At 42.5% G+C, this 12913-nt stretch overlaps 1 protein-coding gene across 1 annotated transcript in view; it reads left to right on the top strand.

The window, feature by feature from the left end:
* SPO11 (SPO11 initiator of meiotic double strand breaks) overlaps nucleotides 1–12913 on the top strand; it is a 331627-nt gene that overhangs the window by 89490 nt on the left and 229224 nt on the right. The window contains exon 3 of the mRNA XM_083801833.1: nucleotides 2986–3057. The gene's annotated coding sequence lies outside the window, so the exon portion shown is untranslated. The remainder of the gene's footprint in view (nucleotides 1–2985; nucleotides 3058–12913) is intronic.

Below are 12913 nucleotides of genomic sequence, written 5' to 3'. Positions count from 1 at the left end.
ATGAAAATACTAAATCGTTAGTTTTGTCGCAGAGCTAATTTGTGATAGAGGTTTTATCTAAAACCTCTAAACCATTTATCTGCAGATCTACGTTTCAATACGTGGAGACAACCCTGGATTTCCAGTAATATTTTTTTTGCATGTATTGAGTTTGCAGAAGAGCAATCTTTCTCTTCTCTAATCGTTCACTGAGAAATGAGGGAAACCCCCCCCCCATCCTGAATGCGAGTTATCTTGTATTTTTGCTAATGTATATAATTACTGATGTGGGTGTTCCCACATCTTAGAATGGAAAAAGTGCTTGCCAAGATTGAAAAACCGTAGTAAGCAATATAAATGATTTCTCTCACACACCAGCATTTCTTGCTGAGACAAGTGAACTGGAACTGTGTTTAAAACCATATAATTATACTCCTATATATCATTTATTAAATCAGATTCCCCCACCCTCTCTTCTTTCAAGTCACTTCTGAAAATGCTTTTCTTCCAAGAGGCCTGCTAGCTGGGGTCCTCCCCTTGTAAGAAGTCTTTCCAAACAATGAAAACAAACAAAAATGTAAACAGCACGTCAAGGCGCCGCATGTGACAAGTCCCTGTACCATCACTGCTCTTTGCTTAAATCTTTGCTCCAGCTTCACTTTCACTGCTGTCTGCAGATAGGAGCTATTTTCTGCTTGGGGTCTACCCCAGATGTCCGAGGGTTGCACGGAGCATTTTGATCATCCAGCCTGGCTTTGTCCACGACATGGGCTGTACAATTTCATCTCCCTGTTCCACAGTGCGGGACCGGGCTGGAACTGCCTGTTCAGATGGTCCATGTGCTGTAGAAAGATGTCTGGATTTCCTTATTTCACACTCATTTCTGTGCTGTTTAAAATATAAAGAAGCTGACCTAGTGTTTTCACACCCATGAAACAGAAGGACTAATGAACAATTTTCCAAAGAACACAGATTGTATATGCAAAGGTCCAGTATGCAAATCCTGACTTGTTTATGCCTCGGGTTGTGCATACAAAAAGCTGTTTAACTTTGAGCCAATATATCTTTCTTTCCAGCACCCACACCTCACTCAACCCACCTCCTCTGAGAAAGCCTGGGGAAAAGACTTTATACCATGCTCCAAAGGGCTGGGGAGTATGGCTGTGTTGGACAAAGGGACCATCTGAATATGAATTGGTCCCTGCAATGAAATCCCTTGCAGTTATAACCAAAGTGGAGGTTCTGGCCTGTTGGCTTGTTAGGAGGGTCCTGCCTGTCATGAAGCTTGGAGTTGGTGCAGGCATGTGGGGACTGGGACCACTGCTGTTGAGTTTGTGGTGTAGGTGGGATCGCTCACATTCTTAGAAAAGCTTTCCCCAGTGCGTATTAAGCTGCGGTGGCATCTTTGGGACTTTCAATCACAGTTTGAGAGTCTAAGGACTTGGAGGCTCGTTCTTACCTTGGCAAACATGGGGCTGTGTTGAGACCCCTGCATGGCAGATCATGGAGGCCGGACAAAGGGTTTTTTTCATGTTGAAGTACTAATCCACATGAGCAATAGCTGCTAGTGTGGCACTGCAGTTTTCTCCTATTAGGCTCATTTTATCTTTGGTCATTGTTAGTAACTGTCACTGAGACAGGAAAATTGTATATTAAAGGTTCAGTACGTAAAGGGAAGAGATACCTATACAACTCACTGGTGTGGGTGCGTGATGAAGAGGCGTTAAACTTCAGTCTAATTTTCCCATCAACCTTTTTTTAGTTATTTTTTTGTCCTCTCTTCAATCTATTCAATCTATTTTTAACTTCTGATTTTTTTTCTATCACCCTTTTCTATTACTCCTTTTCTGGTCAATGTTTCTGAAGTGTTGTTATGCAATGTTCTGGTTCTGGTCAAACTCTCCAGCCATGTACTATGAGACTACAGCTCCATCAGTTCCCATGTACTGCTGTATCCAAGATGCCTAACTTGTAACACAAGTGTTTAAGAAGATGTATTTTATATTGGTTTCTTTGGGATTTAATTAAATTTCTTAACGAATCTTTTTTGTACTAGCCAAGTTACCATGTGTTTTAACAAAATGCAATATGAAATAGAACAAAAAACATTATTTGAAAGAAGATGCTGAGAAGTATGGGAGTTATTTATGCTGATTGTTATTTAGTGAATACTTGAAAACTGTCACGTTTGGGACTATTCTTATTAAGAAAGTATTCATTCTCAAGAAAAAAAAAGGTACAAACCATGCAAAATATAAAGAAAACAAACTCAGCTATAAGAAAAACAAATGTACTGGGTACCTACCATGATCAAAAATCTGCTGAATTTACCGCAACGTCTGTCATAGGAAAAATTGTAACATATTGTTCTTTTATTGTGTTTTATGCCTTTTATTAGCTTGCAAATCTAATTAGGAAACCAATTGGCACACAGTATGCAATGACGGAAGCAGTACCACCTATTCTTGTGGCAGCTTTGGTTTTGCTTTATGGGTGGTCTTTGTTCTTAAAGGCTTATATGAATACCACATATTAGCTGAGCTGGTTCTCCCTTGATGTCTGTGTTGTATTGTACACATGTTGTCACTGTTTGACACTTAAACAATCCAGATTCTTACCCAGCCCATATTTAGTGCCATAATAAACTTCTGAGCATATGTTTTTGAGAGCAACAGTAACATTCATCACTGCAATGTGACATATAAATAAGCACTACTGGAGAGCGTACATGCCTTCAGAGGGCAGAGCTGGACTGGAAGGTGTGTGCTGAAGGGATGTGGCCATCATCTGCAATGTCCTTACTGGGCCTTTTTCTTTGCCTTGTCTCAGTAAATCAAAGCATTTATTGAAGTGACCTACAAAATTCACCCCGTACATGTGAAAAACACACATTGTTACAAAACTTTTTTAGTGAAACATTTCCTGTTTGGGGCTTTGGCCTGACAAACAGTGGATGTAAGGCATAAACCATTCCTCTTCTCTCATCTAGTTTGTTCTCTCTTGCAGTGGGGAGCTCCTCTGAGGCCCGGTCCGAAGCACCGGTCTGGTAGACACGAGGTACCAACGCTTCCTGCTCCTGTGAGTCTCCTTCTGTTGTTTTTGCAAAATTCCTGTGCTTGTATGGTTTTGTTTTGGCAGAGGATTTTTTTTTCTTTTTGAGGTGGCTTTGGGAGAAATGAAGAGGGAGTTGCAGATGAAGGGCTTCAGGATTTGACTTGTCCCTTGTTCTCTCTGAGCAAGACCAGAGGCTTACAAAGACTAAGGATAGTACAACAGATTTAAAGCATAGTCATATCCTGTCTTAGTTGGGTAAACACATTCTGATTCAATGAGAGCTTTGTCTGAACAAGGACAGAAAAGTTGGGCTCTGAACAAGGAAATAATTTATATAAGTCTTAACGAATATTTAATATGGAGCATTAATTATAAAAAGAGGAGTATATATTTTGATGTCCTGCCTCTGAGTGACAGATCACTTAGTGTCTTCTTGGCCTGAGGAAGACCACCAGCTTACTAATTACTCATGTATATCAATCCAGTGACAGTGTCCTGTTATACCAGTAGCTCTTTAAAGGAACAGGTATAGATGAAAAAGGGAAGATATGTTGAAAACTGAAATTATATAAGAATTATCTGCCTTTATTGCTTTGGTTAATACTTGAATTTTCTATCGATTGACATTGCTGAACATACGCAGAGATTTCCAAGTGCCGGATGTTTGTTACATAAGCACAAGTATTAAAATAATATTACTATAGGTAAATGCAATAATCTTTGAGTTTTCTTGCACTGAAGTGACATTTCTTTGAGGGTAAGTGGCTTTCCTGAGGTAGCCTTTCTGCTCTGTACTTGCTGTTGTAAGTCCATCCACCCTCTTGGACCAGGTGAAAGGGGCCCCCTGCAAACTGTTCGTGTCTCCCATGAGGGGCCAACAGGGCAGCTCTGCAGCAAAGAGGCAGCACACACAGTGCAAGCTTCTACCACAGTGACAATGGGGGAAAAATAATGCAGCATGTTCCAGCCCTCAACAGCAGCTCATTCTATGAACTGAAACAGAAATAAGGGTGAAGCTACCAGGTGCTGTCACAATACCAGCAATGCATGTGCTGAAGACTGACTTTTATTTTTCTTGTAGCAATAACTGTGTGCATCAGCACTGAATCCTACTTGGAAAGTGAGATTCATTCATATCTGACCTTGGTTTGAGTTTTACCCACTGTCCTCATTAGGAAAATGAAGTCTAGCACCTTGCACCCTTCTATCATCCCCAGAGCATAAGCATTTTGAATCTCCATCAAGGCCTGGACTTTCTGCCCTGATTTCATGCTCTGCATGTGCGTACAGTGTGTGAGAGAGCAGAGAACATTTGAGAATAAACCACATTAGCTCTGGAGGAGAGATTGTAAAGTTTTAATATTATGGTTGTCTAGTTTGATCTAGCATCTGGTCATTGAATTGTATCATTGCAAGAAACAGGAGAACAGCAGCATGACCATGAGGTATATTGTGTTACAGAATGAGGTTACATAGCACCAAAGCACCACCATATTTCAGTAACAAATGCAGCTTCTGGGGAGTTTTGTTATCATTGCATAAGCTTCACTGCTCCCTGGAAGATGACACTGATTCAGACAGAAAACACTAATTCAGTTCTTGCCAGCAGAGCCAATTGTCTCTTTGATTACATTAGACTGACAACTGGTTTTCAATGTCATTGTCAGCCGCAACTTCTCATACACGGGGCACTGGAGCATGAACGGGGCTCCCTTTATTTAATTATTTCTGCCTATTTCTGTATTTGTGAAGAAGGCAAATGTGAGACTGCCATCCAGCATATCAGAAAGCGTCAGGTGTTTGGATTACAAAACTTCAGCAGTGGCACCTGGCCTCCCTTTTAAAGGCAGGTCCCGAACGGGTGTGTCACCCGAGAATGAGCTTGAAACTTTTGTTTTGTCGGTTCCTGTTTATCGCATTAAATTATTTGCTGAACGACTATATTTATTTGGTAAATGAGATGTAACTGGAACACTGTATGCAAGCTGCCCACTGCAGGCACTTGCTGTATAAAATTTCCCTGGCTTTGGTGGGTGGTGTTTGGGCACGCCAGCCTTGTGGTCCGTTCATTCCCGAGTCTGGATGAGCACAAAGCCCAGGGAATATCTGTGCCGGCACACGGTGCGGATCCAGATGTGGTGGTGCTGAGGGGACGATGCAGGCTGCGAGGTGCCTCGGTAGGCTTTGGGATGTGCTCGTCTCAACCAGCACGGGCAGCCACCAGGGATCTCTCTGATCCAACCACACTTGGATGGTGCTGGGCTGTCTCCACCTTCCCCCCTTGCACATAGACCACGGGCTGTCGAGGTACAGCCTGGCCACGAGCTGTCCGCCATGCTCTCTGAGCTTTCACTCAGGCCGTGATTTGATGCATTTTATGGAGCCCGGGACTCCCAATGGTGCTCTAGTGCTGTGCTCACGTACAAGTGTCTAAAGCTACAGCGGGTGGCCAGCCCCTCTGCCCCCAGCACATGCCAGCCCCTGCAAGTGGGATCTGGGGACCAGGGGGCTGCTGGAGGTTCAGGAGCAGGCTGCAGGGCTTGGACTCTTTGTGCAAATTTTCCTGTTCCCTCTCAGCAGAGAAAGGATTAAAGGTGGTGTGGGGCAGGGACATTTTTTTGTTTGTTTCAAATCTTTTCATTCTCCTTCTCTTGAATGGAGTATGGGTGGGTTTGCTTTTTGTTTTGTTTTAATGTTTTCTTCCCTGTAAGGGTTATAAATGTTTTTTTTTTTTAAAATACAGCTGATTTTTTTCACTAAATATAGTTTCTTGAAGACCTGTGGGCTTAAGCAAAACAAGAGATTGACAATAAAATCAAGAGAAGTATCAGCAATGAAGGTTGCTCTGCCAAATAATATGCTATTAAAATACTATTTTTGAATGAGTTTTATGTACTATTCCTGGTGTATTAGAAATACCCCAGGAGGTCTTAGAAATGAGTTGGTGATCAAAGAGGGAGCTCCACGAGCTTACAGTAGCTCTGTGAAATGTAGCCCCATTAAACGGCTGCTGCCAACTCTGCGTGATTCTTCCATGCCTGCAGAATAAGAGATTTATGTTCTTCATAAACGTGTATCCTATTTCTGAATCCTCTTCTACTGCTCCCATTGCCCAAAAGCCAAACAAAGCTAACCTCCTCCAGGTCCCAGAGTGAAAAAATGCAAACACACTGCATTTAAAAGTAGATTTAGCAACTCCAAAGTGGGCGATTTGGTTCCACCCATCAAACCTGAGTTCTCTGATCTAAAGTCAGATGGGTGCTACTCCTAGCGAGATGTGTGCCAAATCTAATTAAGCTTTGCATAATGTGCATCTTGGGTGATTTGATTTATTAGCTTTGTTTGAAGAAAGTAATAATAAAAAAAGAAAATGGCTTCGGTAATAAGCCGTTTGAATTCCCTGTGCAAGTAGGCACAGTCCCTCCTGGATCTCACTGCAATGCTCACGGGGTGTGCAGGTTCCCTCTCAGCAGCCTGGTGCAGTGCTGGGGCTGGGGTCCCACTCCTTCGCTCTCCTGGCTTTTGCCTTGGTGTAGGTATGCAGGTGGTCCCCCGTGTCTAATGATTTCCTTTCTCACCGCCACCGTACCCAACAGGAATTCTCACGTTTCTCCGTTCGTACCAGTGGAAGTTATGCAGAGAAGGACTGGAGATGGCTGTAGTGTGCAGCACAGAGGCCTACATTAGCACTAAATGCTGGGATTTGCAACTGGAAAAGTAGTTCCAGACCCCGTGCTAGTGCAGCAAGGTTGCTTTTGATACCTAAGGTAGCTCTTAGCTATCTCGTTATTAATTTGAGGTGTGCAGTGCAGGCATGTCCTGTGGCTTAGATCCTCAACAACCCCAGTCCTATTGATTCTGGTGGGCCAAGTTATGGCGGTTGGCCATGGCGCTATCTCATATCCTGTAGCGTTCCTGAAGCTGGGTTCTCGCTTGCCATCCTAATACTGGCCTGTCTGTCTTGTCTTTGATGTCTTGTGCTCTGTGGGTTATGGAGGAGTGTTTCCTGCAGGGCTCCCGATAAGGCTACCTCTAATTCCAGCAAGGAGAGTCTCAGGGAGACCTTCTGGTCCCTTTGCTTCCTTCATCCCCTAAAGCATCATCTCGTGGGTCTATTGCAGCATGACCCAACACGAATCTGCATTTGTAAACATCAACATTGCAGTGCTGGTGTTCATTGCACAGCATGGAAAGATTTACTGGAAAGTGGCACGCACTGAAAATTTATAGATGCTACTTGAGTGGCTGCAATAGCTTTGCCCTGGGATCAGATGGAGAAACAATTGCCTTGGGGTCAGATCAGCAGTGATATTTCAGCATATAACTTCCAGTAATTTGAATGTGAATAAGGGGCTAATAGGTCTGGGTTTCCGGAAATTAGAACCTCTCTTCCCCGTCGTACTCTTTAACTGCAGTAGGCACAAAACCATGACCAAGCGCTGAGCATCTGCAGTTTCTGCTCAGTGGCTACGAATTACTTCCAGGGAAAATGTCTGAAATTTTTATTTGGCATTGACAGTGGGAACAAGAGCTTTGAGGACTATCAGTTCACAGGGCTGTTGTGTTATCCTAGGGTACAATAATGAATTGAAGAATAATGGATTCTAGGAATGTTCCTATTACCCCACAAAGGGAAACAATGTCCGTTTGTCCTCACTAGTTCCGGGATGATCTCTTCTAAAACCTTTCAGGTTATTGCTGTTTACAACTTAGAAATTGGGAATTAGATGTAGAGCCTGATTTGGTTTTAGCTGGTCACAGGATGTCTTGGTATTTTATATTTGGTGATTATTGGGATATACAACCCATGTGTAAGTGCCAATGTGTCTCTTCAGCACTATTTCATGCTACTGTGAAACAAGGCACATGATAGGAACATGCCTGCATGATCTGATGAAATATTTCTTTTTTTTTTTTTTTTTTCATTTGTTAAACACATGTGGCATATCACTTATTTTGGAGAATATCCATAGAGTGGAAATGATTAAATGCAAGTTATTTTTTGCTATGCAGTTCTTTCTGTTAGAAAAATCAGATGTGATTATACTAAAATAAATAAATAAATAAAAATCAAGCTCTGAAATGCTTTACTAGCTTTAATGAGAGTAATTCCTTTTTTTTCTTTGTAAAAAAGAATCCATTTTCTTTCCACTGAAATGAGTGAAGAGAAATACACGGATTAATAGCAATTTTTTGACATAACTTGAGTGTTTTGGGTTTTTACTGTTTTGGTCAAACATACAGCTGAACTTTGCAGCAGAAACATTCACCTAACATACTGATATTAAGCAGATATCAGTAAATATTGTGAAAAACACTGAATACATCGACATTCTCACCATAATAGTATTTCACTACAGCCAGGCACCAGGAACAAGTTGCGCAGCCTGTTGTGTATAATCAATATGCCTTGAATGTTAAATATGAATATATTCAAAATTTACTTAAAGACCATTAATACCACCCAGAACTTACCCAGATATTAATTTTCAAATAACGTACCTGGTGAAGGGGCAGGGAGGAACTGGGAAGGAGTTGTGAAAATATTTTGCCAGTAGTTTTTTGACAGAGATGCAAAATGGGTCAAAGCAATGTTTCATTATGAAAAATTCCCATTCTGGTGCAGCTAGCCCCTAAATGAAAGTTTGGCACAGAAATTCAGAAGGCGCTTTTGCTTTCCAGAGGGTCACTGCTTTGTGACAGTGACCATTTACCTGCTCCAGCTATACAATGATTCTGTCATGCAGGGGAAAATCACAGAAGGAGCCTGGGGAGAGTGAGAAAGTTTTCTGTAGTTGTAGTAATGAGCAGAAGGGTCTTGGGTAGGCGTCTTTGCAATTATGGGGTCTCCTTTGTCCTTAGAAAACACAGTGATGAAGTGAAAGCTCCTGTCCTCATCTCCTCGATTTAACCCCAAGACAGAAGCTGGGATTTTCAAAGGCACCTGAGAGCGTGAGTGCTCCGCTCCCATTGAATTTTAATAGGTTTTGAATGCTTGACTCCTTCAGGCTTCTCTGCAAACCTCAGCTTTGGTTCATCTGCCTGCTTAGGGGCTTGACTAATAAGGTTTTAACCCAAGGGGCAAAACCTCTTTCATGCAAGTCAGGCGCTCTCTTCCAAAAAGCTGTGTGTATGCAGGGAATCTGCACCCTTCGTGTGCGTGGAGAGGGGCCTATGGAGGGGCCAAGGGAAGAGGAGTTTATTTTTAAACTGGTTTTACTGAGTTCCAGACAGCGCTGCGCACCGCCTCTGCTGACTCTGCAGGCTTCTCTGCGCTGGGCTCCGTCTGACAGTGACTCAGAGGCAGCAAGAGAGCGATTACGGCTCCTGGCTCTAACGTTGAGTCTGTTGGGAGGCGGAGGATAATTCATTAATTTATTTGGGACACTGGATGGTTTCCTCGCTGTCTGCAACAACTGGGTGTGAGCAACCCCAGCTCCAGCTGCTGGCAGACGGGTTTTGCAGAGGCAACACAACGTTCCCTCCCCAGCGCTGCCGGCCGGAGCAGCACGGCAGCCAAGGCGGACAGGGGGCTTGGGGAGCTCGGCGTTCAGTCCTCACAATGCTCATGTGTTCGGTAGTGAGAGATTGCTTTCAAAGCCTGCTAGGGGAGTTTGCCATAGCACAAAGTCTTTTCCCTTCCCCTGGAAATGGTAGCGTCTCCGTGGCAGTGCCGTTTGGCTGGGCAGGGATTTGTTTGGGAGCATGAAGGGTAACCAGCTCCCATGGGCTTAGGGGCTTCGCCAGCCTTGTGCTGAGCTGGTGCCAGCTGGTTCCACTGAAGCCAATGGACATGTTCCTGAGGCTACATATCAACTGATGAGTCAAAGACTCAGAAAATTGTAGGCATGTATTTCTTCTGTTAGCACGAATCAGGAGCGGCTCCATTACAGAACGTGCTATGGTGCTGGAGACAACAGGGAAGCTTACTAGTGTTTCTAAAATGAGTAAGATTTCCCCGAGTGCCAAGTGTAATCAATTATTAAAATTATTAAAAAAAAATAAATCCATTTCTCACAAAGGTGATCCTCCATCCTGACCACAGTTTAATCTTTGCACCTCAGCTCCCTCTGAAGGAGCCACAGAGCTGTGAATGCAATGCCACCGGAGGAAGGGCTGGTCTGGTCTACCCTACCCTACCCTACCCTACCCTACCCTACCCTACCCTACCCTACCCTACCCTACCCTACCCTACCCTACCCTACCCTACCCTACCCTACCCTACCCTACCCTGCCATTTCATATCTGCAGCTGCAGAAACAGCATTTCATTTCCTACTCTCTGAGCTGCAATTACCATAAACTGAAATCTACCTACATATGCATTATTTAAAGGTAAATGTCAGAGGGTCAATATCCTGACGAGGAATTTTGCATGCTGCCGTAAAATAAATATTTACTAGTAATGACAGTAATAATACATTAATCTTCTGTTCGGTTTCTAAATGTTTGCTCTAATAAAATAATAATAATAGAAAAGTAAAATCTCCATTCCTCTATGGTGCAAGGACAAAATATGAAATATGCATTCCAAACACTGTGATTAAGTTAACAAATGATGTTTTGCTAGAGAATTAGGAGACGTGATTTTCAAAGACTTCTATGGAGTTTGTTTTGCCATTAGTCTTAATCTCTGCAGGATGTGGTAAAGAAGATTAGTTTTGGCAGTTTAATACTTACAAAGAAAAATATTTTGCAAAATCTATCACAACTAGACAATACTTAAAACGTTTTATTTACCAAAGGCCATTTTTTCAAACGTGGTCAGTGTCCATTACAACACACTCTTCCCAGAGCTCTCTGTAGCCACAGCTGAGATTAGCTGTTTGGGTCGCGTGTTAATATTTTGGACGTGATTGTGAATGTAGCGTTGCAGCATTGTGTTGCAGCAGGAAAACCAGCCCCCAGAAATTGCAGATACAGAGATATGTGTTGGCTCCAAAGTCCATTTTTTAATCTTGATTTCAAGAAGTACTGAATGGAAAATTACTTTAGGGCTATGCATTTTAAATGCTTGGCTACCAAGTAGGAAATTTTAAAAGCATCTGAGTAATTTCTGAACATAATCCCACTCACTTTTACATGAGACTGGTCCTGAGAATTTTTGGGAGAGACTCTTCAAATCCACTTTAGGTGGTTAAAATAACTTTTTTCTATCTTGAGGAGCAAGATACGAAATGTTAAGAAGCTAGCGTGGTGGATCTGACGGTAATTGCTTCCGTTAAGTAGATGATTTTTAGCATCCTGTCAGCCCATCATTTGGTGGACCTCCTTGTGGAACAAGCCCTTCGTAAATGTGGGTTGAAAACCTGGTTTTAATTTGTGAGTCACCTTGAGTGGAGCTCAGGAGAGGCATTTTGACTACTGCAGGTGGCTGAAGCCCTGAGTCTGTCTCTCATCTGCAGTTATATTCTTGAAGTTTCACCAGCGTATTCCACAGCTGATTTTTTGGGTTGGAAACACGGTGAAAACATAAACACAACCTAGCGTCTCATCACTGCTTGGCTTGGACAGAAATTACATAATTGCACTTTTTGCTAGGAGGAACTATTTTGAAGTGATAATGGTTTTCTTAAAGAGACGCTATGAAGATATGCATCAAATATTTATTTCCATAAAAAAATCCATCCTCAGCCATGAGATGAGCACCACCTTGGTTTATTAAAACTGAAAATGTCTTAATAATATGATTGACTAATGAGTTGTATGACCCTGCAAAGGGAAGATGGCAGCTATTCCCAAACTGCTCTGTAATTACAATCAGGGATGAGGGATTTGATCTTGCAGTCATGCAAAGGGAATTTTTTGAGTGTAATGAAGGTGGAGCCGAAGGTAGAATGATTTCAGTTAGCCGTAGGTTGGTATTTTGTCTTTTTTTTAAGCTGTAAACCGGAATTTAATGCATCTAACCATAGACACCAAACTTGTAAATGGATTTAGACTCCGGTGCATGACTGTGGGTTTCCAACAATGTTCCAGGGATTTTTCAAAAACCAGACGCCTATTGGTATAGATTAATTTATGTCATTCACACATTAATTGTGGCACTTGTTCGTATCTCAGAAAAGCAGCATATTTCACAGGTGAAAAACACCAGTGAGTCCCTCCACCCTCTGTTGCCAGTGCCCATGCCTGCTCTGTCCTTAAAAAGCTGGGTACTCTAGACTGCAACAGCTGTTCCCTGAGGTCTAACCATCTGTCCTAGAAAGGTGACAGCCTTCCAAGTGAGATACCTGTGTGTCTGACAATTAATCACGTCCTACTTCCTAAAGTGAAGTTCTGGCTATGAGCATATTTAAATAATTTGTGCATTGTTGTCTTCAGGTAGATGTGCCCTACTATTCATCGGTAAGCAGAAGTTCAAAACCCCACTCAAAAAAAAAAAAAAAACAAAAACGAAAAACAAAACTCCCACAGATTGAATGAGTCTTCCTCTGGATTGATACTTTTCGATCGTTTCTAGTGGGCTGGGTGCACTTCTTTATAAAACGTTTAAGCCTTCTCATTATAGGTTTGCCTTTTAAAATTATCTAAGTCCCTGCAGTCCTTCAGGTCTGCAGACCGCAAGCTGAAAGCCAGCGGTGTGCACACCTTATCTGCAGGGCTGCGTAGTCGAGCGCGCTGTATGTGTCTGTCTGTCCTTTCACCACCCACCCATTCACAGATATGAGGGGTCTGAAAACCTGATGAACTTCAGTGACTTTGTCAGAGGGATCCAAGCTAGCTCACGGGACCTTGGCGCTAGAGTTAGGAGGAAGCACCGTATTTCACTTTTCTGTTTCATAGCAAGAGAACTGTTTTTGTTTCCAAAGATCTGTATCAGGGAACTTGTCTTCCAAAGAGCGCCGCTCGTTACTGCAGCCACCTTTATTTAAGGTAAA

This window comes from Anser anser (assembly GCF_964211835.1).
Source record: "Anser anser genome assembly, chromosome: 16".
NCBI lineage: Eukaryota > Metazoa > Chordata > Aves > Anseriformes > Anatidae > Anser > Anser anser.
The sequence above is the reverse complement of the archived record's forward strand: the minus strand, read 5'-3'. Positions and strand labels throughout refer to the sequence as shown.